Raw genomic sequence first — 16,512 nt, forward strand, 5'->3', positions numbered from 1 at the left:
CTATTAATCCAAGACTTGAAAGGTTTGTCGTAACTGCAGAGAGTAAATCATTGAGAAGTGTGTTAGAACTTGCTGCTAAAAGGAGGTCATCCATATAGTGGATGATGTATGTGTGCTCTGGATGGAACTTAGAGCGTAGCGGCTCAATGGCATGATTGACATAGAGCTGACATATAGTTGGACTGTTCCGCATGCCTTGTGGTAGTACTCGCCATTGGAATCAGAGTGCTGCTCCTTGATTGTTGGTACGCGGGACTGTAAACGCAAATCGTGGACAGTCTCGCGGGTGAAGAGGAATGGAGAAAAAGCAATCTTTGATGTCAATGGTGGCTGCATAAAAATGCTGAGGGACTGCAGTGGGATGCGGGCAACCAGGCTGAGGTGATCCCATTGGCTTAATATGTTTGTTAATTTCTCGAAGGTCATGAAGGAGGCGGAACTTGCTCGTGTTCTTTTTATTGATGACGAAGACTGGCGAATTGTAGGGACTGGTAGACGGCTCAATATGCCCTGCTTGTAGCTGTTCTTCGACGAGGGCAGAGAGAGCTTGCAGTTTATGAGTTGGCAAGGGCCACTGCTCGACCCAGATGGGCTCCTCTGTGTCCCATTCCAGAGGGATAGGGTCAGGTCTTGAGATGGGAGCAGTGGCCCCTATAAGGGGGGGGGGGGCGGCGCAGCTATGAAGGCTTCTGTGGTGATTCGAGCTTTTAGCTGGCTGAGTACATCTCTTCCCCACAGGATGGTTTGGACTGAAGAAAGGACGAGTGGACGAATCTGGCCTTCGTGACCTTCTTGGTCGCTCCAATGCAGAGGCTGGGAGGTTTTCCAGGAGGTAGCAGCTCCCGTGGCGCCGATGACTTGAGGGCCAGTTTCGAGGGGCCAATGATTGAAGGCGGCGATTTCAAAGGGAATACAAGAGATTTCAGCACCAGAGTCTAAGAGCCCTTCAAGCCATTGTCCGTTTATTTTAAGCTCTAAGGAAGGTTTTTGGTGATGTTTGATAGGCATTGTCCACATTAAGGTTTTGGAGCTCTCTGGAGGGCCTCTTGGGGGAGGGGCTGAGGCCTGCCCCGCTGGAAGTTTAAAGGCTGGGAGATACGTTGCGATGAGCGGCAATCGCGGGCCCAGTGATACCCCTTGCCACAGCGCGGGCATGGTGTGGGGGGGCCTCTTGGTCTGTGCAGTGCTACGGCAGGGCGGGGAGCTGCCTGTTGAGGGCACTCGCGGACAAAATGACCGGGCTGACCGCATCGAAAGCAGGCAGAAGTGGAGGCAGATGACACAGCCATGGCGGAAGTGAAGGCAGCAGTAAGTGCTTTAGTCTGTGGGTCAATATCTCGACAAGCCAATACCCATTCATGTATTGGCTTATCACGGATAGGAAGAATAACGGCCCGGAAGGGTGCAAGGCACCCATCGAGAATGAGTTCTTTTGCTAACACAAACTGAGCATCTTCGTTAGTAATTTTCCACTGGCATGCTTCTAAAATGCGTGCGACAAATGCTGGAAAGGTTTCTTGCGAGTCTTGAAGCATTTGCGTAAATTTGGTGGACTGCTTGGTAGAAACTAAAGAGAACGATCGCTGGACAAGAGCTTTTACTCGGTGCCAAAACCCTGGATCTATGTTTATATAAGAATGAGGGTCAGCATAGTTGTTAATTCCTGTGTAGGCGTCAGCTGGATCTTGGATACCCGCCTGGACATTTTCTACCACTTGCTTATCAACAGCTACTTGATAGTAAGCATGCCATTCAAGGAACTGGCCTGGCGGAAGGATGGAACGGGCTAGAGAAATCCAGTCATAAGGAAGAGCAAGTTGAACCCCTAACTCTTCTATTAATTGTTGGACATATGGGCTACCTATGCCGTCTTCTTTAACAGCTTTGCGAAGAGTTTTAACTTCTTCAGCTGTGAAGGGAAGCCAAGTCTGAGGGCGTTGCTGCGTGGGCAGCGGGTTGAGCGGGTATAGCTGGGGGGCGGGAGAATGTGCTTCGGTACGTGGGGAGCTGCTGCCATACGGTGGTGGTGAGGGATGAACGGTAGCGGGAAACAGATGAGAGAATGATGGCTTAGCAGCGTCAAGGCGGCAACAAACTGGTGGCGGGATATTTTTGGGCGCTGGACAAGATGGCGGAGCGGCGACGTCACTTCTAGGCGCCTGCCAAGATGGCGATGTAGTTACGTCATTTTTGGGCGCCGGCCAAGATGGCGGCGAAGTCACGTCATTTCCAGGGGCCGGCCAAGATGGCGGCGAAGTCACGTCATTTCCGGGGGCCGGCCAAGATGGTGGCGACATTATGTCCGGGGCAGGGCTGGAAGATGACGAGACAGGGAGGGGCGGGTAAAGGTGAGAGGAAGCGTCTTTGTTCCCGCCGGCGGGCTCGGACATAGGTGAAGAAGAAGCCGGAAGTGCGCCATTTTGGGCAGAGGTGGAAGAAGAAGGAGAAAGTCCGCTATTTTGAGGAGCTACTGAAGCGGCTTCTGCGGGCCGTGGGGAGCGCGGGCGGGGAGGTTCGCGCTCGAGAGTGGCGGCGAGCTGGTCAGACAGAGAATTTGTGTCGCCAGGATCATCGGGTTCATAGTCATTGGGTTGCTTAACCGATTTGTCTCGGATAGCTTCTGACGGCGCACCAAGGAGACAGGCGCGTATGGCTACTAGAGCAGGCAGCAGGCCGTGCGGAAAAGACCGCTTTTCATGCTCTATGGCGGAGGTGACTCGATCTATGAGTCGAGAGTATGTGTCTGGGCTCCAGAGCTGGCAGGTGGCAAGCCACGGATTAAAAGGGAGTAGCAGGTCCCAGTATTTTTGGAGCTGTTTCAGGGAAACGCGGACTCCATTGGTATCAAGCAGGGCGGCTAAAAGCCGAACCTGAGGGGTATGGTGTGAGGAGAGAGAGGTGCCCATAGTGGGAGAAGAAAAGACGGCGATGGGGTCCCTACCTGGAGAGCTGAAATGGTCGCCAGTAGACAGCAGCAGCAGCAGCAGAGAGGGGCCGGAGGGCGGTGGAAGGAAAGGATCCCGGGCGGGCCCCCAGCTGTGAGCTGCTATTCCAAGTTAGCAACACCTGCTGTGGGCTGCTATTCTAAGTTAGCAACCTACGAGGACCGGGCGGGCTTCCACGGCTCGGCGGTGAGCCCCTAGGCCAACGCGTAGGCCTAGGTTCTCTAGGCGTGGGGGACGCGCGGTAAAAACCACGGAGACAGCCTGTGAGAATGAGCTAGTCTAATTTATTGCGGAAATACACTTGATTATATAAGGTCGGGTCAAGGGAGGGGTAAGAATTAGGGCGGGTAAACTACGGGGCGGTAGTAGATAGGCAGAACTGTGCAGGCAGCTATGAAGTAGGCGGTGATTAAGAAAGGGGGCAGATTATGAGTTGGCTAAGTGGACGGGACTGGCGGGAAGGATAGCAACGGCTGGAAAAGGGAGATAACAAAGGCAAGGAGGAGGGGTGAAGGGAGGCAGCAACACCCCAGGTGAACCTCTTCCCATGCATCCCCCATCACTGACACCCAGCATCAATGATCCTCCCCTGTCACAGCTGTAACCATTCTGTGACCCAAAACTTCTTCAGAACTGAAGCCAACAAAATAACCAAATGAAATTAATAAGAAAATTAAATAATGACAGTTTAAAAAAATGACAAATAAAATAGAAAAAATTAAAAATAATTTGAAATAATAAAAAAATAAAAACATAAAATTTAAAAAATTTGAAATGTCTTTCATCATGGTACGATCTGTTGTCTTATATGTACAGTGACATTTTCTTCCATTTATTCCCCCAATGTCTTATTTTTTTTCCATTTTTATCTTCAACGAAGCTTTAGGTTATAGAAAAGTTACGTATAGAATTTAGGGGATTCCCATATTCCCAACATCCTCCCTCTTTTCCCCTTTCCCCTATTAATAACATTTTATGAGTGGATGGTACATTTGTTACAATCGATATACAAATATTGAAGTATTGCTATTAATCATGGTCAATGATTTACATTATTGTTTACATTTCGGACCATACACTTTTATAAATTTTGACAAAATTTAACAAGGCCTGTATCTATCATTGCAAGATCGTGTAGAACAATTCCAATGTCCCCAAAATGCCCATGTTCCATCTATTCTATTCCTCACTTCCCCTCCCCTCAGGACACATGGCAACCACCAAGCTTTACTCCTTGAAGAACAAGATTCATAGTTACTTGAAACATCATTGAGGGCTTGACATACTGGCCTGTTCTCCCCTAATAGATACTGCTGATGCTCTTGAGAGACTCCTGCCCCTTTATTGGAGAATATAGCAGGACTCCCCAGGATGGGAGTCCAACACCTTCTCACTCATTATATGGGTCTCCACCCACTGATGCAACACACTCTAACAAGATGTACACTGACACACTCCCTAGTAGTCTGCCCTAGGTGAGCCCTGTCTTGCATGCCTGTGACTTCCAATACCCTAAACCAGTAACCCTCTCATGCCATATTTGCCAAAAGAACATTTCCAACATTGTAATTTCAGTCACATACCCACAAATTACCTGCTCCTTCCCCCAACCTTCCCCCCGTTTCACGGACAGTCTAACCTATTCTTCTCACCCTAACCCCCTCACAGACCAGCACCACTGAACCCAATAGCATCAGTGCACCACTGTCATGCCCATCTACTGCACAACTACACCCTTCTACCTTATCATGGATTTTGCCAATATGGGCATTGACTCACAACCCTCTTCTCCCTTTCTGTCTCCTGTAAACTTATCTTCCAGTCCCTAGCTCTGTGAGTCTGCTCAATATGCTTAATTCGTATCAGTGAGGTCATGTAATATTTGTCCTTCAGTTCCTGATTTGCTTTATTTAACACAAGGTCTTCAAGATCCATCCATGTTATCCTGTGTGTTAATACTGCATTCCTTCTCACAGCTGAGTAATATTCCATTGTGTGTATATACCACAATATTCTTATCCATCTGTTGATAGACATTTGGATTGTTTCCAACTTTTGGCATATATCTGTTCGTGTCCCTACTTTCAATTCTTCTGGGCATATAACCAGCAGTGGGATTGCTGGATCATTTGGCAGTTCTATAGTTGGCTTCCTAAGGAACTGTCCTCCACAATGGCTGCATCATTTTACATTCCCACCAGCAGTGGATAAGTGTTCCCATTCCTCCATTCCTTGTAATCCTCTGTTTTTTTAATAGCCACCAGTCTAATGGGTGTTAAGATGACATCTCATAGTTTTGATTTGCATTTACCTAATAGCTAGTGATGTTGAGCATCTTTTCAGGTGCCTTTTAGCCATTTGTATTTCTTCTTTGGAGAAGTGTTTATTCAAATCACTTGCCCATTTTTAAATGGGTTGTCTTTTTATTTTTGAGGTATAAGATTTCTTTATATATGCTGAATATTAGACCCCTATCATATACATGGTTACCAAACATTTTCTCCCATTGGGTAGGCTGCCTTTACGTTTTCTTGACAAACTCCTTTGAGGTGCAAAAGTTTTTAATTTTGAGGAGGTCCCATTTATCTATTTTTTCTTTCATTGCTTGTGCTTTGGGTATAAAGTTCATGAAACCATTTCCTAATACAAGATCTTGTAGATGCTTCCCTACATTATCTTCCAAGATCTTTATGGTCTTGGCTCTTATATTTAGCTCTTTGATCCATCTTGAGTTAATTTTTAAAAAAGATTTATTTATTTATTTATTTATTTCTCTCCCCTTCCCCTCCATCCCAGTTGTCTGTTCTCTGTCTATTTGCTGCGTCTTCTTTGTTTGCTTCTGTTGTTGTCAGTGTCCCGGGAATCTGTGTTTCTTTTTGCTGCGTCATCTTGTTGTGTCATCTCTCCATGTGGGCAGTGCCATTCTTAGGCAGGCTGCACTTTCTTTGGCGCTGGGCGGCTCTTCTTACCGGGCGCACTCCTTGCGCATGGGGCTCCCCTACGCAGGGGACACCCCGGCGTAGCACGGCACTCCTTGAGTGCATCAGCACTGCACATGGGCCAGCTCCACACGGGTCAAGGAGGCCCAGGGTTTGAACCGTGGACCTCCCATGTGGTAGACAGATGCCCTAACCACTGGGCCAAGTCCACTTCCTTTGAGTTAATTTTTATGTAAGCTGTGATATAGTGTTCCTCTCTCATTCTTTTGGATATGGATATCCAGTTCTCCATGCACCATTTATTGAAGAGGGCATTCTCTCCCAGTTAAATAGGCCTGGTGGCCTTGTTGAATATCAGTTGACTGTATATGCAAGGATGGCCCCTTGCCCTTCCAAATAAATTTCATAGTTAGCTTTTCCAATTCAGTAAAAAATGCTGTGGTAAGTTTTATTGGGATTGTGTTAAATCTGTAAATCAGTTTGGATAGGATAGACATCTTAATGATATTTAGTCTTCCTATCCATGTACAGGGAATATTCTTCCATTTATTTATTAATAGTTCTTCTCTGATTTATTTTGAGTGTTGTGTACTTTTCTGCATTTGAATCATTTACGTATTTAGTTAAATATATTCCTAGGTATTTGATTCTTTTAGCTGCTATTGTAAATGGAATTTTTTTCTTGATTTCCTCCTCAGATTGCTTATAGTTGGTGCACAGAAGTGCTACTAATTTTTGCATGTTGATCTTGTAACCTGACACTCTACTGAACTCATTCATAAGCTCTAGAAGCTCTGTTGTAGATCTCTCAGGGCTTTCTATGTATAGGATCATGTTATCTGCAAATAGTCAAATTTTTACTTCTTCCTTTCCAATTTGAATGCCTTTTATAACTTTTTCTTGCCTAAGTGCTCAAGTAAGTACTTCTAACACAATGTTAAATAAGAGTGGTGATAGTGGGCATCCTTGTCTTGTTCCAGATCTTAGAGGGAAAGCTTTTAGGATTTCACCATTGAATATGATATTAGCTGTGGGTTTTTCATATTTACCCTTTATCATGTTGAGGAAGTTTTCTTCTAGTCCTATCTTTTGAAGTGTTTTTTTTTTTTAATCAGGAAAGGGTGCTGTATTTTGTTGAATGCCTTTTCTACATCTATAGAGATGATCATGTGATTTTTTTCTTTTGATCTGTTTATGTGGTATATTACATTGATTTTCTTATATTGAACCATCTTTGCATACCTATAATGTGTCTTGATGTGGATCTCTTTGGGTTGATCTGGCTTGGAGTTCATTGAGTGTCTCAAAATTGTGTATTCATATCTTTTATCAGATTTGGGAATTTTTCAGCTATTATTTCTTCAGATATTTTCCCTTACCCGTTCTTTCTCTATTCTAGTTCTGTGACTCCTATAATGCATATATTGGTTTGCTTGATGGGGTGCCACAAGTTCCTTAGACTCTTATAATTTTTCCATTCTTTTTTCTTTTTTCTTTTCAGATTGGACAATTTCAATTGTTTTATCTTCAAGTTTGCTGATTATTTTCTGCCTGCTCCCATATGCTAAACCTCTCTATTGAATTTTCCCTTTGTTATTATATGTTTTGGTTCCAGGATTTTCATTTGATTCCTCTTTATAATTTCTATATCAATATTGAAATTCTTTTTTGTTCATGTATTGTTTCTTATTTCCTTTAGTTCATTGATCCTGTTTAAGAGAGTTGATCTAAAACTGTAATTCCAGAGACAGGGCTAATTTCTGTCAATTCCTTTTTCCCTGTGACTGGGCCATACTTTTCTGTTCTTTTGTATGTTTTGTAATTTTTTTTTGTTGTGAACTGGACATTCTGAGTATTATGTTGTGGTTGCTGTAGAAATATAGTTCTCCTCTTCTTCAGTCTTCCAGGTCAAGAGAAAGAAAGAAAAACGGAAAAAAAAAAAAGAAAACACTACCAACAGCAAACAAAATACACATGTAAACAAGGTGCACTGCCTTTCCAAAACTCTTGTTGTATGCCATTGGGAAGCTGGAGGTTGCTGCTGTCAAGGATGAAACTGAGGTCACCATGTGCAATGATCCATCAGGTATCAAGAAAACAATAAAGAGGGAAGCGGACTTGGCCCAGTGGTTAGGGCATCTGTCTACCACATGGGAGGTCTGTGGCTCAAATCCTGGGCCTCCTTGACCCGTGTGGAGCTGGCCCATGCACAGTGCTGATGTGCGCAAGGAGTGCCATGCCATGCAGGGGTGTCCCCCGCGTAGGGGAGCCCCACGCACAAGGAGTGCGCCCCATAAGGAAAGCTGCCTAGTGCGAAAGAAAGTGCAGCCTGCCTAAGAATGGTGGCACCCACACGGAGAGCTGACACAACAAGATGACGCAACAAAAAGAAACACAGATTTCCGGTGCCGCTGACAACAACAGAAGTGGACAAAGAAGATGACGCAGCAAATAGACACAGAGAACAGACAACTGGGGTGGGGAAAGGGGAGAGAAATAAATAAATAAATAAATCTTAAAAAAGAAAAGAAAACAATAAAGAGCAGAAAGAAGACAAACTGACAAGAAAGAAAGAAACAGAGAGAGAGAGATGGAGGGAGTGAGGGAGAGAGAGAGAGAAAGAAGAGAAGGAAGGAATGAAGGAAGGGAGGGAGGGAGGGAGGGTGCATTGGCTCTTTATATCCTGGCAGATGCTGATGAGAGGCCAGAAGATGCTGCTGACAAGGCAGCCAAAACCAAGTTGAGCAGCCATGCTGGTCCCTCAGGAATCTTCCAGACCAAATATACAACAAAGAGTAAGAAAAACCCAACCTAATAAAAAGTGCACTGGCTCTTTACTTCCCAGTAGATGCTGGTGTGAGACTAGAAGCTGCTGCTACTGAGAGGGCCCATATTCAGGCTAGTCTACATATTGGTCCTCAGGGATCTGGTACATTAAGAAACATTCAAACACAAATGAAATAAAACTAACAAAAAAGATGCATTGATGCTTTCCATCCCATTGGATGCTAATGGGAGGTCAGCATCTGCTGTTGTCCAAAGGGCCAGACCCAAGGCTAGCATCTGCACTGGTCCTTCAAGGATCCAACAGACCAACCTCAGCCTTTGGCCCCAACTTTTGTAGAGTGAGGTTTTCCTCTGCCTGGCCAGGTCCCAGCCAACTGCTTCCTGAACCCAGTCTGCATTTCCAGTTACCCCTGTGGGACCAAGGGATAGTGTCTGGTTGCTGGTTCATGCTTTCACTTACAAAAGATGAGCTCCTGCAGCTTCTCCCTTTGTCTGGAACTCCTATAGTTATTCCATATGTCCAACATGGTTTCAGGGTTACCACCTAGTTAATTCCATTCTTTTCTTTTTTTCCAGTTGATTCATTTTTCTGGTGGAAGAAATGATCTGTAAAACTTTCTATGCTGCCATTTTGTCTGTAAATTATTTTTAAGGGATTTATAAGAAGAAAAAATATCTTTTATATTTACCCACACATGGTATAATTTTCTTTCTGCCTGAAGAACTTTATTTAATATTTCTTATAGAGGACATCTTCTGGCAATAAATTTATCCAGCTTTTGTTTGTGTTTTATTTTATTATTATTTTTTAAAGATTTATTTTATTTATTTCTCTCCCCCATCCCCCCCACCATTGTCTGCTCTCTGTGTTCATTCACTATGTGTTCTTCTGTGTCTGCTTGCATTCTTGTCATGTGGCACTGGGAAATGGTTGCCTTTTTTGTTGCGTCAGCTCTCCGTGCATGCAGTGCCACTCCTGGGTGGGCTGCGCTTTTTTCACGTGCGGTGGCTATCCTTGCAGGGTGCACTCCTTGCACATGGGGCATCCCTATGCGGGGGACACCCCTGTGTGGCATGGCACTCCTTGTGCACAGCAGCACTGAGTGTGGGCCAGTTCACCACACAGGTCAGAAGGCCCTGGGTATCGAACCTGGACCCTCCATATGGTAGGCAGATGCTCTATCAGTTGAGCCACAACTGCTTCCCTTGTTTGTATTTTTAAATCTTTTTTTTTTTTAAAGATTTATTTATTTATTTAATTCCCCCCCCCCCTCCCCTGGTTGTCTGTTCTTGGTGTCTATTTGCTGCGTCTTGTTTCTTTGTCCACTTCTGTTGTCGTCAGCGGCACGGGAAGTGTGGGCGGCGCCATTCCTGGGCAGGCTGCTCTTTCTTTTTCACGCTGGGCGGCTTTCCTCACGGGCGCACTCCTTGCGCGTGGGGCTCCCCCACGTGGGGGACACCCTTGCGTGGCACGGCACTCCTTGCGCGCATCAGTGCTGTGCATGGCCAGCTCCACACGGGTCAAGGAGGCCCGGGGTTTGAACCGCGGACCTCCCATATGGTAGACGGACGCCCTAACCACTGGGCCATAGTCCGTTTCCCTAAATCTTTATTTCACTTTCATTGTTGAGAAAAAAACTTTGCTGGGAATAGATTGACAGCTTTTTTCTTTCAGTACTTTAAAGGAGTCACTCCATTGTCTTCTGGTTACATAGTTCTTGATGAAAAGATTGCTGTCATTCTTATCTTTGTTCCTCTATACATGTGTCTTTTTTTTACTCCCTGTGGCTTCTATTACATTGTACTTTTTAGCAGTTTGTATTAATCAGCCAAAGGGGTGTTGATACAAAATACCAGAAATTGGTTGGTTTTTATAAAGGGTATTTATTTGGGGTAGGAGCCTACAGATACTAGGCCATAAAGCATAAGTTACTTCCCTCACCAAAGTCTATTTTCACTTGTTGGAGCAAGATGGCTGCTGACAGCTGCTAGGGTTCAGGCTTTCTGGAGTTTTCCCTTCCAGGGTCTTGCTTCTCTCTGGGTTCAAGGTTCCTTTCTTCCTGGGGCTGGCTTCTCTTTCCTCTGTGAGCTTACTTCCCTGGGCTCCAGCTTAAGTCTTAAACTCCAACATCAAAACTCCAACATTAGAAACCCTCAACTCTGTCCTTTGCCATGCCTTTTATCTGTGAGTCCCCACCCACCAAGGGGTGGGAACTCAACTCCCTACTCATAACTCAATCATGCCCAGGTACAGATTAGATTACAAACATAATCCAATATCTATTTTTTTTTTTGTAATTTATAACCATATCAAACTGCTACACTGTTTTTAACAATTTGGTAATGATGTGCTTTCGCCTTGTTTTCTTTGTGTTTATTCTGTTTGTGATTTGTTAATGTTGGCTCTGTGGAGTTATCATTTTCATCAAATTTCAAAAAATTTTAGCCATAATTTCCTCAAATATTTTTCCTTCTCTCCTCAACTTTCTGAGGTTCCAATTATACACATAAGACTGGTTGGTATTTTCTCACATTCACTGATGCTCTGTTCATTTTATCTATCTTTTTTTTCTCTCAGCACTTCATTATGCATAGTTTCCATTTCTATATTTTTCAAAGCTTTCAAGTTTACTGAGTTTTACTTACATAGTGTCAATTTTGCTGTTTACCTCAACCAGTATATTTTTTATTTCATATATTGTACTTTTTTTTAACCTCTAGAAGATTCCATTTGGGTCTTTTAAATTTTTGTTCTATTTATCTTCTGATAATATTAATTGTATACACTCTTGAACCTATAAGCATATTTATAATAGATATCTTAACATCCTTGTCTGCTAATTTAATCATCTTTTTCATTACTGGATTTGTTTCTATTTATTGATTTTTCTACTCTGGGTCATATTTTCTGGCTTCTTTCCATGACTGATAATTTTTTACCAGATGTCAGACATTGTGAGTTTATACTGTATGGTGCTGACTTTTTTTTTTTTTTCTGTATTTCTTTAAAGCAGTGGTTCTTAAACAGGGAAAACTTGGCCCTAGGGAGGATATTTGGCAATGTCTGAGTACGGTTTTGATGGTCACAATTCAGGGAGTGCTACTGGCATCTAGTGGATAGATGCCAGGGAAGCTGCCAAACTCCCTCCAATGCACAGGACAGCCCACACGAGGAAAAATTAGCCAGGCCAAAATGTCCATAGTGCCACTGTTCAGAAACCTTGTTTTAAAGAGTCTTGGAATGAATTCTAGTATGCTGTTAAGTTACTAGGCATCAACCTGTTCCTTTCAAGGCTTGATTTTAAACTTCGTTAGTTTAAGTCCAGAGCAACTTTTACTTTTGGATTAATTTGACCCACTACTAAAGTAATGCTCTTCTGCAAACATTGCCCAATGTCCTGTGTATTATGAGGTCTCTCCTCTCTGACTGCTGGGGATGGGAAATATTCTCACCTCTGTGTGTGCTCTGGGAATTTTTATGTCTACTTCTTTTCAGTGGTTCTTTCCCTGGCTTTGTGGAATTTCATTCATTGCTTGTGCATATTAGTATTCAGCCAAAGATTGAAAGGACTCTTCTGTAGATCTTCAGAGCTTGCCCTCTCTGTGCAGTGTCTTCTTCTCCTATATTCTTCTTTGTTGGAGCAATTTTAGGGCTCACCTCATTTGTTTCCCTTCTCTCAGGAATTACAGTTCTTCTCTACCTATTGTCCAGTGTCTGAAAACAGTGCTTTATATAACCTGTTCAGTTTTCTCATTGTTTATGATGGAAGGAAAAAACAGAACTGTATATATTATCTTCAAACATTCTATAATATTGCCTTATCTGATTGTTTCTTTAACTTTAAATTCCATATAGCATGTTATTAATATTGATAAACCTGCCTATTTTAAATTTGAATTTCCTTGCTATCTGTGTCCGTCATTATGTTTGCAACATTTATTCATTATGTTAAGTATATTTCTTATAGAAACATGTAACTGGATTTTTCTCTTTTTTCATTTTAAAAACAATTTATTGAAGTATATCATTCATACATGAACATACATAATAAGTGTATAGAAAAAGTTGTGAACTTACAAAACAAACATGCATAACATCATACAGGGCTCGCATACATCATCCCACCACAAATACACCAAATGTAAGATATGGACTTTGGTTCGTTGTTTTCTTTTGAGTTAATATGGTAATGTCTATCTTTAAATAGGAGAATTTATATCATTCAAGTTTAGTACAATATATGATATACTTGATTATATTTCTTCCATTTAATTCCATGTTTATTAGTTATTTTACTTTGTTCATTCTTACTTCTTCTTTGGTTGTGATAGTTTGAGTAAATTAATATTTATTGCCTTTCCTCTTATGAATTTGGAAGTTTCAATGTAATTGTTTTCCAAATAATGTGTAACTTATTTTCCCAGTTATCTCTGTTTTAATATTTGACTGTGAAATACATGCTTAATGAAAAGTTCTTAAATGCATATGTATAGTTTAACAAATATTTATAAGTCAAACATCCTGTAACCTCAAAGAAGTAGAACATTTCTGGCATGCCAGATGCTCTCTGTTGGTTTCTACCTTATCGTAATCCTTTCAACTTTCTAGAGGTCATCACTCTCCTGACTGTAGTGATAATTATCTCCTTTCATCAGATAGCTTATTTTTTGCCTATTATTGAACTTATATAAATGGAATTTTACAATATGTACTCTCTTATGTCTTGTTATTTCACCTATGTTCTTAAGATTTTTTTCCATGCTGAGGTATATATCTGTAATTTATTTATTTTTCATTCCTTTAAAATAGCTCATTGAATTAATATGCAATAATTTATGTAGAATTATTGTTTGATATCTTGTTTTTTCTTAATTTAGTACTTTTATAAATAAACTTTCTTATATATTTCTCCTGATACATATGGCACGCATTTCTCAAATTATATAACTAGTTTTGGAATTGCTGGGTTATAGGTTACACATACCTTCAACTCTATTAGATAATATTAAAGTCTCTTCTAAAGTGGTTTAATTTTTTTCATTTTCACCTACAGTGTGTTAAAATTCCTGTTGCTTTACTTTTTCTCCAATATTTTCCTTTTCTCCAGTACTTGTTTTAAGTTTGGGAGATGCCTAGTGATATTTAGTTGTGTTTTTTTTTAAAATTTATTATAGAAATTGTTGGTTTACATAACAATCATGTATAAAGTACAGGATTCCCATATACCATCCCACCATCAGCACCTTCCATTGGTGTGTAACATTTGTTAAAATTGATGATAGCACATTTTTATATTTGTACTACTTTTTTCTTTTGTCCACTTCTGTTGTTTTCAGCAGCATGGGAATCTGTGTCTCTTTTAGTTGCGCCATCTTGCTGCGTCAGTTCTCTGTGTGTACAACGCCGTTCCTGGGCAGGCTGCACTTTCTTTCGCGCTGGGCGGCTCTCCTTGTGGGGTGCACTCCTTGAGCGTGGGGCTCCCCTATGTGGGGGACACCCCTGCGTTGCAGGGCACTCCTTGCGTGCATCAGCACTGTGCATGGGCCAGCTGCACACGGGTCAAGGAGGCCTGGGGTTAGAAGTGTGGACTTCCCATGTGGTAGACGGAGGCCCTAACCACTGGGCCAAGTCCACTTCCCATATATTTGTACTATTAATTGAAGTCCATGGTTTAACTTAGGGTTCACTGTGAAGTGTAATTACATGGGTTAAAAATTTTTTTATTCTGTTACTATATATACAATCTAACATTTTTTCTTTTAATCACATTCAAATATATGTTTCAGTGCTGTTAATTGTGTTCACAATGCTGTGCTACCATCACCACTATACATTACCAAAACATTTCCATCATTCCAAATAGGAACCCTATACATCGTTAAAGCTATAGCTTCCTATTCCCCAAAAGTTGTGGTTTTAATATGCATTTCCCTGGTTAGAAACGAGTTTGAACATCTTTTCATATGTTTAGTGGCCACTTGAAATCGTGCTTTATGAAATACTTGTTTAAAATTTTTTGATCAAGGGGGGTGGGTGTATTTCAGTTGGTTGAGCATCTGCTTCCCATGTACAAGGTTCCAGAGTCAATCCTCTGTGCTTCTAAATAAAATAAAATAAAATAAAAATATTGGTCAGATTCAGCTTTTAAAATGTGTTTAAAAATTTTTTGGGGTCATTTGTATATTAAAATTTCTATTTTTCTTATTGATTATTAGGTGTTCATTTTATATTTGCTGGATCAAATTCTTTGTCCATTATATACATTGCAAGTGTATTCTCCTATAATATATATTTATTTTCCTTCTCTTTATGGTTTATTTTGATAAACAGAAATTAATAATTTTAATGTATTTTAATTTATATACCTTTATTTTTAAATTGTTGGTGCTTTTTTGTTTCTGGTTTAAGAAGTACATGCCTACCCTGAGCTCATGAGCATATTCTCCTATATTGTATTCTAAAAGATTTTGACTTTTATATATTTTTTAATAATCCTTCTATGAGGTAGATGTCCAATTTTGCTTTTTCCAAGTACATAGATAGACTTTATCCCAGCACCATTTTTGGAAATCTTTCTTTTCTTTAATGTTTTATTTTGCAATTTCTGTCACATTTCTAGTGTCCGTATCTTTTGGGTCTATTTCTGGGTGGTCTTTTCGATTTTACTAGTCATTTTGTCTTGTTTGTCTTGTAGCAGTGCTGATATCACCAGTACCATATGGTCTTTTTTTTTTTTTTAAATCATTTGGTATTTAATTCTTTTTTAAAAAAGATTTATTTATTTTTTTCTCTTCTCCCCGCCCCCCCCCAGTTGTCTGCTCTCTGTGTCCATTCGCTGTGTGTTCTTCTGTGTCCGCTTCTATCCTTATCGGTGGCACCGGGAATCTGTGTTTCCTCTTGTTGCATCATCTTGCTGTGTCAGCTCTCCGTGTATGCAGCGCCATTCTTGGGAAGGCTGCACTTTCTTTCCCGCTGAGTGGCTCTCCTTACAGGGTGCACTCCTTGCGCGTGGGGCTCCCCTACGCAGGGGACACCCCTGGTGGCAGGGCACTCCTTGCGCGCATCAGCACTGCGCATGGGCCAGCTCCACACGTGTCAAGGAGGCCCCGGGTTTGAGCCACGGACCTCCCATATGGTAGGCAGACACCCTATCCATTGGGCCAAGTCCACCCCCCTTAATTCTTTTTAAAACATATTTTTAATTTTTTTAAAAACATACTTAGATTACATAAATGTTACATAAAAAACATAGGGAATTCCCATAAAAATATGGAATGCTTCTCGAATTTGTGTGTCATCGTTTAGCATAGCAGGGGCCATGCTAATCTTCTCTGTATGATTGCAGTTTTAATATATGTGCTGCCAAAGTGAGCACTACCGTATGGTCTCAATTACTGCTTTGAATTAAGACTTGAACAGGTAGAAAAAGTCCTACTTGCTTTCAGCTTGAAGAACTTCCTTTATGTATTTCTTATAAAGTGAATCTGCTAGGAACAGATTCTCTTTTTTTTTTTGTTCTTTATCTGGGAATGCCTTTATTTTTGCTGATCAGGGATTCGTCATTGATAGGCTTTTTCCTTTCAGCACTCATTTCACTGCCTGGCTGCCCTTATTTCTGATGAGAAGTCATGTGCTAATCTTATTGGGGTTCCTTTTTAAGTGATTGTTTTCTCTTGCTGCTTTCAGTATTTCTCTTTTTCTTCTTTGGCTTTCAACCCTTTTACTATCAGGAGTCTGCGTGTGGATATCTTTGTTGAGCTTCTTGACTGTGTAGATTGATTTTTTTTTTCAATTTTGGATGTTTTCAGCCATTTTTTCTTTGAGTATTTTTTTTCCTCCT

The 16,512-nt window shown here is 41.5% G+C and overlaps 1 protein-coding gene and 1 non-coding gene across 9 annotated transcripts in view; one reads left to right on the forward strand and one right to left on the reverse strand.

Annotated features, from left to right (window-relative positions):
- LOC101426922 (protocadherin alpha-C2) overlaps positions 1-16,512 on the forward strand; it is a 220,423-nt gene that overhangs the window by 81,566 nt on the left and 122,345 nt on the right. The gene's annotated exons all lie outside the window — the stretch shown is intronic.
- Positions 15,936-16,047, reverse strand: LOC111762115 (U6 spliceosomal RNA). Its single transcript, XR_002795314.1, has one exon. It is a non-coding gene; the product is annotated as a U6 spliceosomal RNA (small nuclear RNA).

Source organism: Dasypus novemcinctus, chromosome 2 (assembly GCF_030445035.2).
Source record: "Dasypus novemcinctus isolate mDasNov1 chromosome 2, mDasNov1.1.hap2, whole genome shotgun sequence".
Taxonomy (NCBI): domain Eukaryota; kingdom Metazoa; phylum Chordata; class Mammalia; order Cingulata; family Dasypodidae; genus Dasypus; species Dasypus novemcinctus.